At 39.7% G+C, this 20,900-nt stretch overlaps 1 long non-coding RNA gene across 4 annotated transcripts in view; it reads left to right on the top strand.

Annotated features, from left to right (window-relative positions):
- The window catches only part of LOC123334655, a 49,434-nt gene extending 29,828 nt beyond the window's left edge, over nt 1-19,606 (top strand). For all 4 annotated transcript variants that reach the window (XR_006552655.2, XR_006552659.2, XR_006552657.2 and 1 more), the window contains one exon: nt 19,420-19,606. This is a non-coding gene — a long non-coding RNA (uncharacterized LOC123334655). The remainder of the gene's footprint in view (nt 1-19,419) is intronic.
- Nucleotides 19,607-20,900: the final 1,294 nt, after the last annotated feature.

The following is a 20,900-nucleotide window of genomic DNA, read 5'->3' as shown; positions in this document are numbered from 1 at the left end:
CCGTCTTTCTAAATTCCATATATATGCGTTAGTATACTGTATTGGTGTTTTTCTTTCTGGCTTACTTCACTCTGACCCAGCAATCTCATTGCTGGGCATACACACTGAGGAAACCAGAATTGAAAGAGACACGTGTACCCCAATGTTCATCACAGCACTGTTTATAATAGCCAGGCCATGTCCAGTTTTAACTGTTGCTTCTTGACCTGCATACAGATTTCTCAGGAGGTAGGCCAGGTGGTCTGGTATTCCCGTCTCTTTAAGAATTTTCCACAGTTTGTTGTGATCCACACAAAGGCTTTGGCATAGTCAATAAAGCAGAAGTCGATGTTTTTCTGGAAATCTCTAGCTTTATCTATGAGCTAATGGATGTTGGCAATTTGATCTCTGGTTCCTCTGCCTTTTCTAAATCCAGCTTAAATATCTGGAAGTTCTCAGTTCATGTACTGTTAAGCCTAGCTTGGAGAATTTTGAGCATTACTTTGCTAGCATGTGAGATGAGTGCAATTGTGCAGTAGTTTGAACAGTCTTTGGCCTTGCCTTTCTTTGGAGTTGAAATGAAAACTGACTTTTTCCAGTCCTGTGGCCACTGCTGAGTTTTCCAAATTTGCTGGCATATTGCACTTTCACAGCATCATCTTTTAGGATTGGAAATAGTGCAACTGCAATTCCATCACCTCTGCTAGCTTTGTTTGTAGTGATGCTTCCTAAGGCCCACTTGACTTTGCATTCCAGGATGTCTGGCTCTAGGTGAGTGATCACACCATTGTGGTTATCTGGGTCATGAAGATCTTTTTTGTACAGTTCTTCTGTGTTTTCTTGCCTCTTCTTAATATCTTCTGCTTCTGTCAGGACCATAACATTTCTGTCCTTTATTGTGCCTGTCTTTGCATGAAATGTTCCCTTGGTATCTTTAATTTTCTTGAAGAGATCTCTAGTCTTTCTCATTATATTGTTTTCCTCTTTTTCTTTGCATTGATCACTGAGGAAGGCTTTCTTATCTCTGCTTGCTATTCTTTGGAACTCTATGTTCAGATGAGTATGTCTTTCCTTTTTTCCTTTGCCTTTTGCTTCTCTTCTGTTCTTAGCTATTTGTAAGGCCTCCTAAGACAACCATTTTGCCTTTTTGCATTTCTTTTTTGGGGGGAGGATGGTCTTGATCACCACCTCCCATACAGTGTCGCAAACCTCCGTCTGTAGTTCTTCAGGCACTCTATCAGATCTCATCCCTTGAATCTATTTGTCACTTCCACTATATAATCATAAGGAATTTGATTTACGTCATACCTGAATGGTCTAGTGGTTTTCCCTTCTTTTTCAGTTTAAGTCTGAATTTGGCAATAAAGAATTCACAGTCTGGGCCACAGTCAGCTCCTGGTCTTGTTTTTGCTGACTGTATAGAGCTTCTCCATCTTTGGCTGCAAAGAATATAATCAATCTGATTTCAGTATTGGCCATCTGGTGATGTCCATGTGTAGAGTCTTCTCTTGTGTTGTTGGAAGAGGGTGTTTGCTATGACCAGAGCATCCTCTTGGCAAAGCTCTGTTAGCCTTTGCCCTGCTTCATTTTGTACTCCAAGGCCAAATTTGCCTGTTACTCCAGGTATCTCTTGACTTCCTACTTTTGCATTCCAGTCCCCTATGATGAAAAGGACATCTTTTTAGGGTTTTATTTCTAGAAGGTCTTGTAGGTCTTCATAGAACCATTCAACTTCAAGGTCTTCAGCATTAGTGGTTGGGCATAGTTATTTTTCTGGGCTCCAAAATCACTGCAGATGGTGATTGAATCCATGAAATTAAAAGACTCTTACTCCTTGGAAGGAAAGTTATGACCAACCTAGACAGCATATTAAAAAGCTGAGACATTATTTTGCCAACAAAGGTCCTTCTAGTCAAGGCTATGGTTTTTCCATTGGCCATATATGGATGTGAGAGTTGGACTATAAAGAAAGCCATTTGCTGAAGAATTGGTGCTTTTGAACTGTGGTGTTGGAGAAGACTCTTGAGAGTCCCTTGGACTGCAAGGCAATCCAACCAGTCCATCCTAAAGGAGATCAGTCTTGGGTGTTCATTGGAAGGACTGATGTTGAAGCTGAAACTCCAATACTTTGGCTACCTGATGTGAAGAGTTGACTCATTGGAAAAGACCCTGATGCTGGGAAAGATTGAGGGTGGGAGGAGAAGGGGACAACAGAGGATGAGATGGTTGGATGTCATCACTGACTCAATGGACATGAGTTTGGGGAAACTCCAGGAGTTGGTGATGGACAGGGAGGCCTGGCATGCTGTGGTCCATGGGGTCACAAAGAGTCAGACATGACTGAGCAACTGAACTGAACATTCTCCTAGCCATGGTTGTTCATCAGCGAGTTGTAGTTTTGGTGTTCTTGCAGGAGAAGATAAGCACATGTCCTTCTACTCCACCATCTTGTTTGAACAAGATGCTAATTCCTAGGGTGTAATTAGTTGTAAATTAGCACTTTGTTGGGTACTGTCCTCCTCTTTCTCTACAGCCTAGCCATGGTGAGTTGTCTCAAACTATCAGGAAAGGTGTTTGAAATCACACATCCAAATAGCAGTGGATTCACTGTAATTTTTGCTATCAAAAATTATGTTCCATTACAACAGGAACATCACCAAATTAATATCAGCAAATAAAATTAATGAATGTACATCCTAAGAGCCTATGTATCCTCCCTCATGATCCAAGGTGGGGCCCAAGACTGAGGTAAAGAGAAAGAAAGACATGCCACGTGCTAATGAACGGTTAGGGTATATCTGTGTGTAATGAGGCTAATTAACTAAGGTGTGTCACACCTATCAATGGAAAATCATAAAGTTAAGAAAGATCTTTTAGAAGCACAGACAAACATAGCCTTTCTTCAGAGTGAATTAAATTCTTTGAAAAGTGGTTATGCTGATCAGAGTCTGAATTCTGAAAGGAATGAAACTTCACATTTTACTTTGTAGTTTGAATGGAATGTCTATTCGGGTAACAACCATGTGAATGAAGCTTAGCTATATAGTAATAAGGGGTTATTTATTAACTTTGCTAATATTTTCTTTGCTTTCTAGAGATTTTATGTTTAGTGTCAGATCTAGTAATTTTTGTGTTTTTAATTTTTTAAAAAACAAACTGATTAATTAGTTTAATTATTGAATGCTGAGAACAGTGCAGGGCTTAGAAATGTTTGAATTAAATGGGAGCAGAAGAATATACCTAAAGTATCAAGAGGCAGTGCTAACTGAGGTGCTTTGAAGGTAGAAATTCCAGCCCTGCAACATAGGCAAGTCATTTTATTTTTACTATGCTTTAGTTTTGCAATATGGCGTTAATAATATAGGATCTAATCCCATGGCTGGAGGAGCCTGGTAGGCTGCAGTCCACGGGGTCGCTAAGAGTCAGACACGACTGAGCGACTTCACTTTCACTTTTCACTTTCATGCATTGGAGAAGGAAATGGCAGCCCATTCCAGTGTTCTTGCCTGGAGAATCCCAGGGATGGGGGAGCCTCGTGGGCTGCCGTCTATGGGGTCGCAGAGTCGGACACGACAGAAGCGACTTAGCAGCAGCAGCAGCAACACACACATGTACACACAAAGGCATGTAATTATACGTAAGGAAGATACACATAGATATTTATATAGGAGTTTTGTAAATATGAAAATGCATCTATATGCATGACTATATGCATGTATCCCCTAGTAAATGTACACTTGAAAAAAATACCTTGTGTTTTGTTTGTTGTTTCGCCAACCTTATTCAGAATTAAGATCCTGTACTGGAAAGCTTACCCAGTTGGCTCAGTGGTAAAAAATCCACCTGCCAATGCGGGAGATCCGAGTTCAATCCCTGGGTCGGGAAGATCCCCTGAAGTAGGAAATGGCAACCCACTTCAATATTCTTGCCTGGGAAATTCCGTGGATAGAGGAGCCTGGTGAGCTACAGTCTATGAGGTTGCAAAGAATCGGACATGACTGAGCATGCACACGTACAGTGAAAAGCAGCCATACATTTATTAAGTGCTTACTATATACAGGTCCCTGAGCTGGATCAGGAGTTATGAGTGTGGAGTACATTTTAAAAAAAGAAAAGATGTGTCCTCTGCTCTTTGAGAACTTCAAATTTAGTTGGGAAACTTAAAAGCTAAAGGGTTACAGAGTTAAACAGCATAAGAACTCAACAATGTCAGAAACAATACCACAAGCAAAAACAAACCCACAGGTTGAGTTTATTGCCATGAGATGGTAGACAAAGTGTTCTTTTAGTTCAGAAAGGTGGAGACTTTATTAAAGAAGAGACACTTGAGTTAGCTTGTCAACAAGTAACACAGGTCCCACTGACAACTGCCTGACACTGCCTTTAGTACTTCATTAGCATTAACTCAGTCACAGTTTCCTATGCAATAGGAACTTTCCTTATCTCCATTTTACTCATGGAAAAAGAGTCCCAGAGACATTCCATGTCTGGCAAAACCCAAAGCAGAGGCAAGGACATAAGGAGGGATATGACTAGTTTGGGGAACAGTGGTCAGGCCAGTGTGCAGAAAAAAGATATTTTGAATGGAAAGGCACACATTTAAAAAAATTAAAAAGTTTTAAAACTAGTTTAAGGCTGTAGTGTAAGGTCCCAGAGTTTTTGGCTAAGGAACTTAAATTCCTAGAGACAATTGGGAAACTTGTAGCCTTATCAAGAGTGCAAATGGGAAGTTAGTTATTATGGACAAAATTTGACAGCCTGAGGGTCTGGGGAAGATAGTGATGGGGGTTGTCTGCTTAGAAATGAGGCTGAGGTTAGATAGGGGCTGGAGGGAAGTGGCTGATGTTCTGAATGGACATTTTAAGGAGAAGGCCAGGACTGCTTCATAATAAAGCAACAGAGGACTTGCTGAGCATGAGTTTATAATGAACAGAGAAAGCCTGATTCTGTGGATACCTCTGTGGCTTAGAGTGGGGAGAGGAGGGCCAGCAGGACTGGGAGCACAGAGATGAGAAAGGAGTATTAATATAGCTGGGATTGGGGTTGTGTAAGGCTTGATGGCACCCCACTCCAGTACTCTTGCCGGTACCTGGAAAATCCCATGGACGGAGGAGCCTGGTGGGCTGCAGTCCATGGGGTCGCGAAGAGTTGGACACGACTGAGCGACTTCACTTTCACTTTTCTCTCTCATGCATTGGAGAAGGAAATGGCAACCCACTCCAGTGTTCTTGCCTGGAGAATCCCAGAGACGGGGGAACCTGGTGGGCAGCCGTCTATGGGGTCGCACAGAGTCGGACACGACTGAAGCGACTTAGCAGCAGCAGTCACACCTAGAGTGTGAAAGAGTGCTGTATGTGGAGACAAAATCTAGGTTCAAATGCAGTTTTTCCATTTCCTAGCTGAGTAGCTCTGGGCAATTTCCTTAATGATCAGGAATCCAGAATGTCATTTTAGAGTACTGACTTCCTTAAAGATTAATGAGAAGCTCATGAGAAAGAACAACTTTGACCACCTGTCTAAGCCTCAACAAAATGTGGCAGTCACTTGCTTTACCATGAGCTACGTTTCTGGTTCTGCCAGTGAACCAGCGTTTTCCCAGAACAAACGCCTGAACATGATGAGGAAGGCAGACAAGTTGAACTGCTTTGTGCTGTCAAGAACCATCATGAGGGCTTTTCCTCCAGAAGCTGTAATATACATTGCAGCCTTTCAGTCCTAGTTTGTTGAGTGTCAAGAGGCAGCAGGGCAGCTATTTTGCCGGTGTAGATCACAGGAGAGCTCATCTGGGAGCCAGGAGGTGGAGCAGATTCCCTGGCCTCCTGACAGCAGGAAGGCAGAGGCAGCATTCCTTTAGGCTGATTCTGTGGTCTTGTGGTCATTTCTGAAAGCTCAGCTGAGTCTGCCCCCTAACCCTCACAGTGATTGTGCAGGCACTAAATCTCTAAATTAAATCTCAGTCTGCTTCAACTAGCTCACATGACTTCTGTTTACAGCTACCCTCTGATCAATATGACAGTGAAGTTCTAAAGAAAAGATTTTCTTAGCTTTATTGAATAATTGATAAAACTATATATTTAGAATATACAGTGTGATAAGTTGATATGTAGATACACATACACTTTGTGAAATGATTACCACGATAAAATTATCTAACATACGTATCTGTCACCTCATGCAGTTAACTTGTGTGGTAAGAATGCTTAAGATTTACTGTCAGTAAATTGTGAGTATGTGATACTGTATTATCTGTAGTCACCATGCTGTATATTAGATCCTCAAAACTTGTAACTGGAAATTTCTACCTCTTAACCCACCTTTCCCCACTTTCTCCATCCCCTAGTCCCTGGAAACCACCATTTCACTGTTTCTTTAAAATCAGCTTTTCTCTTAATATTCCACATAAATGTGATACCATGCATTATTTGTCATTCTCTGCTGTCTAATTAATTTCACTTACCATAATGCCTTCCAAGTTCATCAATGTCATAACAAATGGCAGGATTTCCTTTTTATGGCTGAGTAATATACTATTGTATGTATATACACATTTTTCTTTATTCATGAAAAGGCAGCCTACAGAATAGGAGAAACTACCATATGATCCAGCAATCCCACTACTGAATATATATTCAAAGCAAACTAAATAAATATCTCAAAGAGGTCTGTATTCCCATATTCATAATCACCACACTATGGAAACAACCTGTGTTCATCAATAGATGAGAATACATTTTAATAGCAAGTACTAAACCCATCTTTTGCTGTAGGATATATAAGCTTTATTACTTAGAAACTACATTTCTTGCTATTTGTCCTGTCCAATCTTTTTTAATTGCCTTCTCTCTATTTTGATACATTCTCACATTTTGAATCTGTCTTTCTAAGGAAAACTTAAAAACAGACTTTCCCCAGCATCTCATATGGGTTGTGAATATGCAACCTAGGTTCTGGTAATTAGATGTACCTACAAGAGGCTTGGATGCAGATGAGAGGAACAAGAGGAGGTGTCTGGGCCCAGTGAAATCTATCATCTGGCAAAATACAACAGCATCTGTTTCTGCAGCTTAGGTTGTTGAGCGCTGAGCATAATCGGCATCTAGTGGCAGGTGGCAGGAATGATATATACACTGCAGCTATCCTCCAGGATATATGGTTTGTTCTTTCTGGTTATGTGGTCCCTTGTCTGGTAACATCTACCCCTGCCTTTTGGGCTCTCCTAAAGATTCATTCAGCTACGTAATACTCTTGATAAATTCTGCTGTTTGCAACTCAAAATCCTGATTCATAATCTTGTAGTGTTTTTGTCTTGTGATTCTAATCCAGCTGATCTCTGCACTATATTCTATAGTACTTTTCCATGGCTCATAGAATTATAAAATTTTTGAGCTAAAAGAAGTCTTAGAAAGATTTCTTGCAGCCACCCTACTTCCTGCCACTTCACAGATGTAGAATCTCCATTGAGAAAGGTGAATTCGCTTGAAGAATAGGAGGTCTGGATTCAGACTCTAAACTCAGGTCTCTTTAGCACTCTTCTGGTCTTCATCTTAGTGTTCATTTCACTCTGCAGTGCTCCCTACCAGAGAGAATATGCTCCAGGGGGAAAGGATACATGCCACAGAACTTGGTAAGAGAGCATTAAGGGCTCTTTATTTAAGAGTGCTCTAAATCATCCTCTTAAAGAAATATTAATTATATTGTCTCAGTCCAGTGCTATCCCAACTTCTATATTGTAAAAGCACTTTAAAAGTACATTTTATCCCAAACTTTCAAAATGTTGAATCAGAAACCTGCCCCTTTAACAATGGCAAGTGACAGTTTATAAAGTGTAGCAACCTGCAATCATCTCTAAAATTACACATGGTTTTCCAAATTAAACTCTGTAGTGTGTTCATACTTTGCACAAAGCGTATATCATGATTGATTGATAAATTTATAGTGGCAGATCTTAATTGCAGGCTCATTCCAAGTTAACAGCTAAATGACTTAACTACTTAGTAATTTGCATTGTACATGCCTCAATATTCTCCTATTTACACTGAATAAGTTTCATTGCGAAATTACAGTATTCTCATTGTTAAAAATTATGGAAGTACAGAAAGTAAAAATATGAAAGCCATCCACTGTATAGTCTCATTTCTCTGGATGGTATGAATCTTTTCTAACAGTTTGTAATTGTTACCACCTGGAAATCCACTTAATGATGGGCTTAGCCTCCTTCTGTGCTTCTCTATAAGTTACTTTCTTCTAGTATACTTGGGTATTTAATCTATCCCTCCACTGAGATCTGCTCCTCTACAATACTTGCACTAGCTCCTTATTTTCTGCTATGCTCTGGCCCTCCAATCCCTTCGCCCCCAGGCACTCTCTGTGACTTGGATATCCACCTTCCTGTGCATGAGGAATTTATTGCTGTTCTGACCTCAGAACTATGGCAGGGAGTCCAGGCTTCCCTTCTCTTGTCCCACATTCAAACTTTAATCTCCACTCCACCAGTGGACAAGGGTGTCATGACTTTTTCAAAGTTTGGGGACAACTCAAAGGGATTACATAGAGGGGGGGAGAAAATCTTAAAACTGAATTTTTTTAAATTTATTTTTTTATTGAAGGATTATTGCTTTACAGGATTTTGTTGTTTTCTGTCAAACCTCAACATGAATCAGCCATAGGTATACATCTATCCCTTCCCTTTTGAAACTCCCTCCCATCTCCCTCCCTATCCCACCCCTCTAGGTTGATACAGGGCCCCTGTTTGAGTTTCCTGAGCCACACAGCAAATTCCCATTGGCTATCTATTTTACATATGGTAATGTAAGTTTCCATGTTACTTTTTCCATACATCTTACCCTCTCCTCCCCTCTCTCCATGTCCATAAGTCTATTCTCTATGTCTGTTTGTCCATTGTTGCCCTGTAAATAAATTCTTCAGTACCATTTTTCTAGATTCCATATATGTGCATTAGAATATGATATTTATCTTTCTCTTTCTGACTCCCTTCACTCTGTATAGTAGGTTCTAGGTTCATTCATCTCATCAGAGCTGACTCAAATGCATTCCTTTTTATGGCTGAGTAATATTCCATTGTGATATATGTACCACAAATTCTTTATACATCTGTCGATGAATATCTAGGTTGCTTCCATGTTCTGCTGCTGCTGCTGCATCACTTCAGTTGTGTCCGACTCTGTGCGACCCCATAGACGGCAGCCCACCAGGCTCCCCTGTCCCTGGGATTCTCCAGGCAAAAACACTGGAGTGGGTTTCCATTTCCTTCTCCAATGCATGAAAGTGAAAAGTGAAAGTGAAGTCACTCAGTCGTATCCGACTCTTAGCGACCCCATGGACTACAGCATGCCAAGCTTCCCTGTCCTTCACCATCTCCTGGAGCTTTCTCAAACTCATGTCCATTGAGTCATTGATACCAAACAACCATCTCATTCTCTGTCATCCTCTTCTCCTGCCTTTAATCTTTCCCAGCATCAGGGTCTTTTCAAATGAGTCAGTTCTTCACATTGGGTAGCCAAAGTATTGGAGATTCAGCTTCAACATCAGTCCTTGCAATGAATAATCAGGATTGATTTCCTTTAGGATTGACTGGTTTGATCTCCTTGCTGTCCAAGGGACTCTCAAGCATCATCTCCAATACCACAGTTCAAAAACATCAATTCTTTGGTGCTCAGCCTTTTTTATTGTCCAGCTCTCACATCCATATATGACTACTGCAAAAACCATAGCTTTGACTATTCAGATTTTTGTAGCCAAAGTAATGCCTCTGCTTCTTAATACAATGTCTAGATTTGTCATTGCTTTTCTTCCAAAGAGCAAGTGTCGTTTAATTTCATGGCTGCAGTCACCATCTGCAGTGATTTTAGAACCCAAGAAAATAAATTCTCTCTCTGTTTCCATTGTTTCTCCATCTATTTGCCATGAAGTGATGGGACCAGATCCCATGATCTTAGTTTTTTGAATGTTGACTTTTAAGCCAGCTTTTTCAGTCTCCTCTTGCACCTTGATCAAGAGGTTCTTCAATTCCTCTTCACTTTCTGCCATAAGGGTGTTGTCATCTGCCTCTCTGAGGTTATTAATATTTCTCCCTGCGATCTTGATTCCAGCTTGTGTTTCATCCAGCTTGGCATTTCACATGATGTACTCTGCATATAACTTAAATAAGCAGGGTGACAATATACAGCCTTGACGTGCTCCTTTCTCAATTTGGAACCCGTCCATTCAAATGGTTATATATCCTTATATCACATTCAACATTACTTGGCATCCTTGATTGTTTCCTTAAGCTAAATTCTTAAAAGTAGAATTGTTGAGTCTAACATTCTCACATTTTAAAGTAAAATTTTGATTTATTATAGAAGTCACTTTTTCATTATGGCAAGATATAACAAAATTTACCATTTGTAGCCATTTAAGCGTATAGTTCAGTGGTATTAATACTCTCACACTGTTGTGCAACCATCACCAACATCATCTATAACAGCTCCAGAAACTCTCACACCCAGCTACTGATTGATGGATACACATGGAGTTCATTGTACTATTCTTTCCACTTTTATGTATGTTTGAAATTATCTGTAATTAAACTTTTTTTAAAGTGTAAAACTTATAATGTTTACATGACCTTGGATAATATACCTACATCACTTTGGTTAGAAAACAATGCAATGTGTGACTTTTTTTAAACAGTGTTTTGCAGGAATTGTCTTACTGTGACAGAGAACTTTGCTGTAAACCTGGCTTGGTATCTAAGTCTTTTTTTTTTTTTTTCAGTGTCAAGGATTGGTACCAAAAAAGCTGCCCCCAAAAGATTCATTCTGAACTGGGAACCTATGTCCAAAGCCCCACTGGCAGCTGGACCCCCTGCTTTATTAGTCTGTGAGCCTAGAAAGGCTTTGCAAATGTGTACATGAATCAAATAAACACTACACGGCTGGGAAAAACAGAATTCTAGGGCATGCATTATATATCATCTTAAACCATACTTTGCTTTTAAATATTTAACAGCTTGAAAGGTTGGCAGGTTTGAAAACTGATGTTCTTCATCCCAGAGCAGGCAGAGAAAATGTTCTTAGTAACATTTTTTTTCCTGTCAAGTCCTCACCTAGTCAGTACACTTAAATTACACTCTGTTACATGAGAGATGGAAGTGCTAATTTTAAGGGCATAACAACAAAGTAACAAAAATTGGATGAGTCCATCTTCTGCTAATATTTAGAGCTCTTTGAAGGATGTGGCGCAATAGATGAGAGTGATGGATGAAGAAAATATTGGCCTCTTATGCAGTGATTTAGTGAGCTTAAAATGGGTTGAATCTAGTATTAATAATTGCTGAGAACAGCCAAAAGATCAAAGATGTGCCCTAGAAGATTTGGGACCAAACAATGTGGACTGGAAGTTTAACTGTAAAAAACCCAAGGCAACCTGTGGCTGATTCATATTGATGTTTGGGAAACCTATACAATATTTATAAAGCAATTATCCTCCAATTAAAAACAAATTTCTTTAAAAAACGAAAGCAGATGTTGAGAGGTATAAGACCTCATTTTTTGAAGGAATTTTTCTAGACATTTATGCCGTGAGTACATGGAGTTAGGAACCTTATAACCAATTAGTCTTGTGTGTTGCATCAAGGACTTGCTTTCCATAGAAAGTTAGAGCGTTGAACTAGTGTGTAGGGTGTTTGGTCAAAGAAAAGAGTACAGAGTCCACTTGCAAATGAATCAAGTAGAGAAATGAATTCTGAAAGGAAGAAAACCTCTTAGTTTGAAATAGGCACACGCATAGGGTTTAGTTGTCTTTGGGTTTTGTTGTTGTTGCTTAGTCACTAAGTTGTGTCCAACTCTTTTGTGACCCTATGGACCCACCAGGCTCCTCTGTCCATGGGTTTGGGTCTATATAAATCATGAGAGGACTTTCTTCAGGTTTGTGTTAGAACTCTAGATTTCAAGATCGGGAAACCTAACCTGTACTGACTTAGGTAAGAAAGAGCTGGCAGATTCTGAAACACATGAAGTACAGGGTGGACCTGACTTGAGGTTAACTCAGCCAGGTCCTGACTCTGATAGCCAATCTCAACCTCCCTCTCTAATTGTTTTCTTTTTAGTTGGTGATATATATATATATATATATATATATATATATCATACATATATATATATATGTATTTTACCATTTTAAGTGTACATTTCAGCCATTAAGTATATGTACTTTGCTCAACCATCACAAGTAACCACTTCCAGCCCTTTTGCACCAGTTGAAACAGAAAACCTGTACCTGTTAACAATAAGCCCTATTCCTTCCCTCTGCACTCCTTAGTAACCACTATTCTACTTTCTCTCTCTCAATTTGCCTATTCTAGGTATTTCATATAAATCATGCAAATCATACAATAGTTGTCTCTTTGTCTTTGGCTTATTTCATTTAGAACAGTGTATTCAGAGTTCATTCCTGTAGGGTGTGTGTGTGTATGTGTGTGTGTATGTGAGTGTACATGAGTGTGTTAGTCACTCAGTCGTGCCTGACTCTTTGAGACTGCATGGACTGTAGCCAACCAGGCTCCTCTGTGCATGGAATTCTCCAGGCAAGAATACTGAAGAATGGGTTGCCATTCTCTTCTCCAGGGGATCTTCCTGACCCAGAGGTTGAACCTAGGTCTTCTGCATTGCAGGCAGATTCTTTACCATCCTACCCACCAGGGAAGCCCCATTCCTGTGGTAATATACATCAAAGTTCCACTTCCTTTTATGGATGAATAGTACTCTATTGTGTGTATATATACCACATTTTCTTTATCCATGTATCTGTTACCATCTTTTAACTACTGTAAATAATGCTGCTATAAATGTTGGTATACAAATATCTGTTAGAGTTCCTGCTTTCAATTCTTGTGGGTCTGTGTTTAGGAACAGACTTTCTGGATCATACAGTACTTCTAATTTCTTGAGGGATTCTTTTGTGTTCATGTTTACTTCATTCTCTCAGAATAACACCTCTACAAGGATTTAAACCATGGCTTCTAGTGGGTCTAGGTTCACATACTCACAACACTGGCTCCAGAGAGGAGAGAACTATTTTCCCCAACTCAAGGTCCAAAATCCTGGAAAAGAAATGTAACTGGCTAAGTTGGCTCTTATCCCCCTATCTGAAGCAGTGACTGTAGAGGGGCAGGGATAGGGCATAGATGTGTATTCTTGGATGATGGGATTAATTGAGACAGGCTCCCACCCTCAGCTGGGGAAGTGGAATCATGTCAGAAAATGACAGCCCTAGTTTGGGACCTGTGTCTAAATCTGGGAGAGGGGAGTACAGTTACTAAAAAGGAGAAGGGGGGGCATCCTGGACACGAATCCTGGAGAATTTCTGTGAGCCAAGTGCTTTCAAATCAGCAAACATCAAAATAGTTTTGTTTCATCACTATGCTTTGTAGTTTTCATAGGATAGGTTCATATGTACACACACAGAGAAAGGGATTTGTCTGAATGAGACAATTTATGATACTTCATGTAGCAGTCCCTAGTATATTTATTCAAACACTTGTTTAATATATACAGTGTTTTTTTCAGGACAAAAGACTGAAAATCTTAATATATCCCTTCATATAGATAGGCTGTTGAAGGATGCAAATTTTTTTAAAAATATGCTCCTAATATGAGCTTGTTTTTCAGCTTTTGTACCACCATGAACATATATACAAAGTATAAAGCAGCAGAGTAAAAGAGATATTAGGGCTTCCCAGCTGGCACAAATGGTAAAGAACTCTCCTCCCAATGCAGGAGACGTAAGAGTTATGGGTTTGATCCCTGGGTCAGGAAAATCCCCTGGAGGAGAGCGCTTGGCGATCCACTCCCGTATTCTTACCTGGAGGATCCCATGGCAGGTTATGGTCCATAAGGCTGCAAAGAGTTAGACGTGACTTAGTGACTAAACAACAACCAACCACCATGGACATATTTACAAAGCATATAGCAGCTGAGAATAAAAGATACTTATCTTGACTTTCATCTTATTGTTTCATTTCCACTTTAAGCTGTACCTGAGATTCAAATTATGTCAGATGGAAAGCCCCTGGAAGTATCCATTGAGAATTGTGTTACTAGCAATTTCTTACTCCTACTGGGTTTGAAAGACAAAGCCAAGAGTTGGTGTAACTTAATTGTTTTATCAAGTCAAGTTTAGTAAACTACTGACCTGATTTTAGGATTCATGAAGTTCTTAGGCTTTTGAAACTTGTGCTTTTTATTTATACATCCAGCAAGTAGAGCTATCTTCTCTCAATACACAATAAAGCCCCCAAATAAATCTGTTACTTATTCTCTAGCACCTTATCCCAAGCAATCATCTTTGTTTCTTTTCATAATCATATTAGTGCTCTATTTATTTCCGACTTTCATTTTGTGATTCAGTTTGCATCTTTCATTTTCCATCTTAAGCATTGTTTCTATTTTAGGCTTTCATTCAGTCATCATCCATTTCACATCTGTTATTCTTCTCAGAGGTCATTCCCTCTGTGTCTTAGTTATCCCCACGTAATTAACAGCCATAATATTTAAAAATAAAAGCCTTCACTAGATGCATCTTGTGGCATACTTGATTACTGCTTTTTCATAAGGGAAAGGGGAAGAAATCAGAGAAGGAAAGCAAAGTGGCCCAAATTGATAATGACCATTCATTTCCTTACAAAAACAATTCTATCTATGTATAAGTTGAATTACAGAATTGAATTAACCTTCTTTATATATCACGGTCTTTCTTTCTCTATCTTCCCCTCTACTTCTCTTCAAAATGCAAACACTTTTCTTTTCCTAGAACATTTATCTTTCTAAGGTGTGTATTTATTACTCTTCAATTTAAACAAGCAGATACCAAAGGAGGGATGGAATCTGTGCTCCTTGGTGGTGTATCTGGAAAGGAGATGTGCTCTTCTCAGCCTGGATTTAAGTCGGAAACCCCAAATTGCTGCTACCAGCAGGCTCACTCACCAACTTTCTGATAGGATGTGGAGGCTGTCTTTCTAGAGAAGCACATTGGGAAATGAAAGACAGAGAGGTCTTAAAAGGGAAAAGAGAGACTTTGGGAATTTTCAAGCACTTTGCTAACTTTGTCTCAATATCAAGAGATTTCAGTGTACTTTCAAGTAATCAGTTGAATGTCAGTAACTATTACCCTTTGCTTCTTTCTCTTCTTCTTAGACTGGTAATTCTTTCTCCCTTCCTTAACCTTACTGATTGTATTGATTTCGTTCTCACTAATAATTGTAATAAGAAGAATGCACATTTCAAAACTACAAGTCAACAACCGAGAACTATATTTCAGTCATGATACAACTATTCTTCATCCCTTTTCAATCTAGTTGCTCCTATTGGGCTACCTTGCTGATGGCTTTTAAATATTTTTTTCTGGTGGCTTTGCCTTCCCTTCTGTTGAAGACAAACTTGCTTCTTGCCATTCAGTATATTGAAAGTTCCCATAATCTTAGGCTCATCCCATCCAGGGAGAGTCTCCTTACAAAACTAGAAAAATAATTGCCCAAGTGATAATTCTTCATACACTTTGGAAGCTATAAAGTTCAGACATTTCTTAACAATATAATCTAAGACCCTTAACATTTTTAATGGAGTCCATTTCCTACTCTTTTAATTATTCATTTCTTTCCTTTTAAGTTGTCTCACTTTTCACAATAAAGAGCTAAAGCCAAACGCATCATGTTAATAAGATTCTGGCCAATGTGGATATAATGAGAAGGTTCCCACAACACATAAGCACTAGTCTTCTACTGTATTCTGTTGCAAATGCTTTTCAGTATATTGCAGGAAACCCAGATTTTTTATTTCCTGTACTCCACTCATATGATTCTTTCCAGACTCCCCAGCCATGCACTTCCAGAGAGACTGTTGTCCTTTCTGTGGTCTCATGGTCTTTTTCTCTTAGAGTCTCTTCTAAATGTTCCTGCAGTGGGGCCTACAGAAAAGAGGCATTTCCTCCAACACTCCTCGGAAGGAAACTTGAATTATAAGGCATTCAAAGGCCTGGAACGATGATAAATAGAACTGGCTGCATAATATTTAGCAACCAGAGCAAAGTAAAAATGCGGGGTCCTTTCTTCTAAAATTAAGAATTTAAAGACGGTGGCAACAAAGCATTAAGCCAAACGTGGGGCCCTTCTAGGTCCCTGTGACTACACAGGTCACCTGCTCGTGAAGCCAACCCTGGTGATAAGAAATGCTGAGGAGTGGATAGGGGTTATCCTGAAGGTTTCTTCCTGGTTCTAGAGACAACTTATTTGTGCAGGAGGAGCTAGTGACCCAAATGCCTAGTCATTAGAATATCAGAATGTATTCTGCCACATGTGAGGCATGTTTCATATTTCTTTGCTAATTAATTTCAAGGGGGTGGTTTCCTCTCTTTTTATCATAGTCAGAAGATCATTTCCTCCCTCTCTCAGTGTACTGATCTGAATTTACTTTCACTGAATTTTTTTTCTTTCCTGAAAATACACATAATTGCACAAAGGGAGTATATGAAATACCTACGGTTTGTTTAGTATAAACAGGGCTTTTGATTACTGATACATACAAAATACAGTCCTTACCAAGCAAGCAGGGGCCCTGCTTTGTCCAATTCTGTTTTAAATCTCAGTTGTGATTTGCTGGGATAGGTTGAGGCCAGCCCCTTTCCAAGCACTACATTGTATCTTGGTCCTTTGTTCTCAAGTAGGTAGTAGTGCTCTGACAAACCTGGACAGCATATTAAAAACCAGAGACATCACTTTGCCAACAAAGGTCTGTATTGTCAAAGCTATGGTTTTTCCAGTAGTCATGTACAGATGTGAGAGTTGGACCATAAAGAACTCTGAGTGCCAAAGAATTGGTGCTTTTGAACTGTGGTGCTGGAGAAGACTCTTGAGAGTCCCTTGGACAGCAAGGAGATCAAACCAGTCAGTCCTAAAGGAGATCAACCCTGAATATTCATTAGAAGGACTGATGTTGAAACTGAAACTCCAATACTCTGGCCACCTGATGAGAAGAGCCAACTCATTGGAAATGACTCTGATGCTGGGAAAGATGGAAGGCAAAAGGAGAAGAAGGTGACAGAGGATGAAATGGTTATATAGCATCACCAACTCAATGGACATGAATTTGAGCAAACTCTGGGAGACAGTAGAAGACAGGGAATCCTGGCATGCTGCAATCCATGGAGTTGCTAAGAGTTGGACATGACTTAGCAATTGACCAACAACAAGGTAGTAAATAACTTAGAGATTAGTTCTTACCTTCAATCAATACCTCCACCTGTCCTAGGATAGTACAGAGTTATAATGGAGTTCATTATAGAGTAGAAGGACCACTGGATTAGGAATCCAAAGATTGTGTTGAGTCAGTGTGGCCAGCTAATGTAGCTTAAGACACATCTCCTTTCACCCTCTTCAAGATGTGGTTTCCTTATCTGCTAAAGTAAAGTTAGTGATGCCTCCCCACATGAGATAGCAAATTTGCCGTGATCATCAAATAGAATTAAGTATGGTGGTGCTAGGGGTAAAGAATCCACATGCCAAAGCAGGAGACGTAAGAGACGCAAGTTCAATCCCTGGGTTGGGGACATCCCTTGGAGGAGGGCATGCCAACCCACTCCAGTATTCTTGCCTGGAGAATCCCATGGACAGAGGAGCCTGGTAGGCTACAGTCCATAGGACTGTACAGAGTCTGATGTGACTGAAGCAATTTAGCATGCACTCACACACATTTGCCTTTGTAGAGGTTTTTCTTCTTTGAGAGATATAATCTGAGAGATGTAGACATTCCCAGACAGACCTTTCCCCTAAAGGCCTTATCATTTATTTTAAAACTTGGGACAAATATAGGAGGAAAAAATCGATAAAAGAAGGAGAAATAACAAATACCATAAGAGCTCAGAATAAAATGACTAGAACTGCCATATGACCCAGCAATCCCACTGCTGGGCATACACACCGAGAAAACCAGAACTGAAAGAGACACGTGTACCCCAGTGTTCATCGCAGCCCTGTTTATAATAGCCAGGACATGGAAGCAACCTTGACGTCCATCAGCAGACGAATGGATAAGAAAGCTGTGGTACATATACACAATGGAGTATTACTCAGCCATTAAAAAGAATACATTTGAATCAGTTCTAATGAGGTGGATGAAACTGGAGCCTATTATACAGAGTGAAGTAAGCCAGAAAGAAAAATACCAATACAGTATACTAACACATATATATGGAATTTAGAAAGATGATAACAATAACCCTGTATATGAGACAGCAAAAGAGACACAGATGTATTGAACAGTCTTTTGGACTCTGTGGGAGAGGGCGAGGATGGGATGATTTGGGAGAATGGCGTTGAAGCATGTATATTATCATATGTGAAACGAATCACCAGTGCAGGTTCGATGCACGATACTGGATGCTTGGGGCTGGTGCACTGCGACGACCCAGAGGGATGGTATGGGGAGGGAGGTGGGAGGGGCATTCAGGATGGGGAACACGTGTATACCCATGGCGGATTCATGTTGATGTATGGCAAAACCAATACAATATTGTAAAGTAAAATAAATTAATTAATTTAAAAAAAGAAAAAAAGAACAAAATGGCTAATTAAATCAGTGTGTGGAAGGCAGTGAAGGAGAATAGGAGAGGAACGCTGGACTTGAGGCATAGGTAGGCTTTGTCAGAAAGGTGAAGGGTCAAGAAAACGTACTCAAAAGAAGACAAGAATATTAACGGGGATATGGGAGAGTCTATCTGAAGAATCCAAAGGAAGGTCATTTTGATTAGAACTTAAAGATTGTAAAAAGCGCAGAATGATAAAGGTAGGTCATGGAGAATCTTTCCTATCCTGCTGCAGAGTTAAAGACTTTTTCAGCCCATGGTGTAGAGTGTTTGGAGAGTTTGGGAAAAGAGAAATAGTATCTGGTCAAACGAGACCTTGTACGGAAGAACCATGTTAAAACAAGTGAGGGCATGAAATAGTAGGCATTAAATAAATGTTTATATCCTGTTAGATGGCACATGTATCCACTTGTGACATCAACATGCCAGTTGGCAGTATCTGTGTGGTATTTTCTGAGGCATAGTATCTACTCCTGCCAAATTGTTTTGCGTTTAAATTTGCCTTCCAAGGGATTGGAAAACAGTCAGTCGCACTTGTTATGTCAATGTCTAGGACAATGAAAAATAACTCATGTGTACAAAAGCCTTGTAGATGCCGGAACCTTGGATTTTGAAAGCATTCTATAATGATACTGGCAAAGATGAGCAAAAGTTATCAGTGAAAGCATAGTGACTAATAACAACAACCACCTTCTATGGCACGCTTGCTATTTGCCAGGAACTGTACACAGTAATTGCCTTAACTGCATTATTAAATGTAGTCCTCATAGCAGCCCTCTAACAGAGATTTTATATTCTCTACAGGGGAGGAAAGTGATATTTACAGATATTCGGTAACCTGACCAAGCCCACACAGCTGTAAGGCATTGGTGCAGGTTTTCCAGCCTAAAGTGTTTTATAATCCAGAGCCTGAGATCTTTACAACCTTACTATTTGTTTTAATTTTTATTGTTTTCTAACTTTTCTACAATAAAAATATATTACCCATGGATTTAAATGATGAACTCACTTCATTTTTTAAAACTAAAAAATCAGCCAAAAAACAAGATTTGCCACCAGTCTACTCTTGATTATGCTTCTGCTTACACATTGGAGGGTTAAATTATGGCAAGGTAGAAGGATCTTTTCATCTTTGTAGTAATGCCTGCCAAGACCACATTTTGAATCTACCCTAAAGAAACATTTCTCAGCTATTTTATTTCTCCGCGTGGCTCTGACTTAAAGGTTGAAGTGCAATATTTTAAAAACCTTGGATCTTAGGTTTAGTGAAGATGTAAGAAAAGCCTGATTCAAATGGGATTGTAAATCTGATGATGATGATGTGAGCCACACTCGCCCGCAGGGTTGAACACCTTTCTGTTCATTATCTGAGTGTAGAGAATGAGTGAGGAGTAGCCCCCTGTCTTTCCTTCTCAGCATCGCTCACATGTGTCAGGTCTTCCTGCCTCTTCAATGGCCTAGAGGAAGGAGGAGGAGAAACCAACCACAGATCCCTTCTTCTCTAGGGGTCATTGAATGATGAATATAGATGCAACCTCAAGGATGGTCTCAGCCAATGATGGCAATTACAGATGAAGAAACAGAGTGACCTGGTCAAGGTCTCCTAGTGAGTTAATGAAAGTTTCAATGTCTTCTATACAAAGGATGGACACCAACTAACTTTGCCACACATGGTGAGGGACAGAAAAGTGAAGGAGTCGAGGGTCAGAAAAATATCTTAATATTGTATAAGGTGATTTCAGAACAGTTTCATGTTTCATTCAGTTTGTGTGTTTGCTTTATAGCATCATATTTTTAAAAGATAAAGTTTCCAAATATTCACAGAGGCTAGTGCTGGTGTATTCAACTAGAATGCAAGATACTTGTAATCCCTAAAACTCTAAATTAAAAAAATATATATCTGAATCATCTGAATGTGCTTGTTTAGCTTCTGCTCAGAGTCAATGTCTTTGCTCACCCATCAGGCTCATTTGGTGGGCATCTGTCTTCAGAATCTTCCTCCTCACCAACTGTCTCATTGATTGTCATTTGAGTCTGTTAGTCATGCATCCTTAGGTGAATGGTGGGTGGCAATTAGCAGCATCTCTTCAAGGTATCTGCTGGTGCATGTGACTTCCTTGTCACTTTGTTAGGAAAATGGCTAGATAATAATCTTCATCTCCCTGTAATCTGTCTTTCTGAAGGTAGGATTGGCATCCCTCTGTGATTGTGTTCATTAAAAGTTGTGTTGTAAACTTACCTGGGAGAAGCAACACTATCATTAGGCATGTAATTTGTTCCTGTAG

This window comes from Bubalus bubalis, chromosome 8 (assembly GCF_019923935.1).
Source record: "Bubalus bubalis isolate 160015118507 breed Murrah chromosome 8, NDDB_SH_1, whole genome shotgun sequence".
Lineage (NCBI taxonomy): Eukaryota > Metazoa > Chordata > Mammalia > Artiodactyla > Bovidae > Bubalus > Bubalus bubalis.
The sequence above is the reverse complement of the archived record's forward strand: the minus strand, read 5'-3'. Positions and strand labels throughout refer to the sequence as shown.